Raw genomic sequence first — 1744 nt, 5'->3', positions numbered from 1 at the left:
GATGTGGCCGTAGATCCAATTACCTTTTTTTTTGGAACGCATGTTCAAATAAATGGCTTCCCAAGCCACAAAACTACCCAATAATTATGGTTAGTGTGTAATTTTCCCCTTGAATTGCCATATGTACACAAGTATGTATGTATGTTTACATATCTCCTAACTGCCGTGGCTATTTAGCGTTGCATACTTTCAGGCAGCTATAATAACATCCAATGTTTCTGCATTGTGTTTTTGTTGGCCTATTAATTTTGATTGTAAGCACATTTGCCCATATAAAATAGTAATCTGCATATTCCTTATCGTTTTATACTTATCGTTTTGGGCATATCAAATTTTTACTGTTATCATCTAGCAAGTATTTCATTTACGTTTGCTTGCTGATTTTTATTCGACGTAAATTTTGTGAATTTTACTGTAACTGTATTGTGTACGTGAGCTGCTTGTATGTGTGTTAGTGCTTGTGTGTGCAATTTGGCGCTAAGTTATTATAGGCAGTCGTGGCCGAGTGGTTAAGGCGTCTGACTCGAAATCAGATTCCCTCTGGGAGCGTAGGTTCGAATCCTACCGGCTGCGGAACGGATTTTTTTAAACTAAATTGATTTTTTCTTGTTAATTTAATATTTTTCTCTCTCTCAATGTGTATTCCAGCCAAAAATGTGTGTAAAAAATAAAATGTGTGATCTGTGGTTTTAAAACATGGTGGCACAAAATTAATCACCCTATTGGAAGATTTATCATTTTTGCATGTGGCATCGCGACTCAATCGTATTTGACATTTGTGGGCTAGACAGTTGGAGTACACAAACACACAAGCAATGGGGCGCGTAATTGTCGAAATAAAGATTTCTCGCTCAAAATTTCCACTGCAAAATCATTTTTTTATTTAGAGAAAAAGTTATTCAAAAACAAAATTGGTTGATTAATTTTGCGTCATTTTGTATAAAAACGTTGTGCCATCTCTTACGTTTAGCTGATTTACCAAATCTTAATATTTTTTTGCTCTGCTTGGTTTTTTTTCCAGATTAATATTAAGGGGTTATACACCTTGTGAGCCCGAAAAAATGGACGATTGTCATAATTTTTTTTAAATATGTTTTAGAACTTTTATTAAAATGAGGCATATATCATACTGAAGGCTAACTCCCGAAGAACACATTTTGGTGTTTTTATTTTAAAAAATGTTAATATTTATTGTTGATATCGCCCCTCTCCCGAAACGCCCTTTTTTAGAAGCAGCTTGCGGTGATCACGGTAGCGCATGAGCAGCTCAACTGAAATCAAATGAAATGATGAAAAATGTTTTTTAGTGAATCTGAAGGGTTTATTTACCCAAAAAAAAATGTTCTCGATATGAAAACCGCTTTGCACCAAAAAAACGATTTTTGAGGAGTTGAAAAATTAAAAAAAAAAAAAAATTATTCCAGCGAACTATGCGAATATTTATAAAAAGTGAACAGAAAGTGGCGGTCTCTTATCTTTGCAGAATTTTCCTACAGCTTTCAGCAGGTGAGAGCGATCTGCAGTAGTGCTCAATTGGTTTATAATTGGAGTCACATTTTCATTGTTTGGACGTAAACGGAAAGCAGAACGTACAGGCTTGGAGAAATCATTAAGAATGTCCTCAGCAGCGGTTGATGCATCGGTACTAAGATACTTACTTTGTACTGAAGGCGTTTGCGGGGATGGTGACAGTTTGTTTAAGGCCGTTATTCGTGTTGACATTTTTGTCATGTTAGTAAACTCA

At 35.3% G+C, this 1744-nt stretch overlaps 1 non-coding gene across 1 annotated transcript; it reads left to right on the top strand.

Moving 5' to 3' along the window:
• The first annotated feature begins 491 nt into the window (after nucleotides 1-491).
• On the top strand, nucleotides 492-573 carry Trnas-cga (transfer RNA serine (anticodon CGA)). The gene has a single exon. It is a non-coding gene; the product is annotated as a tRNA-Ser (tRNA).
• Nucleotides 574-1744: the final 1171 nt, after the last annotated feature.

The sequence above is a fragment of the Anastrepha obliqua genome, chromosome 4 (genome assembly GCF_027943255.1).
Source record: "Anastrepha obliqua isolate idAnaObli1 chromosome 4, idAnaObli1_1.0, whole genome shotgun sequence".
NCBI classification, from domain to species: Eukaryota; Metazoa; Arthropoda; class Insecta; order Diptera; family Tephritidae; genus Anastrepha; species Anastrepha obliqua.
The sequence above is the reverse complement of the archived record's forward strand: the minus strand, read 5'-3'. Positions and strand labels throughout refer to the sequence as shown.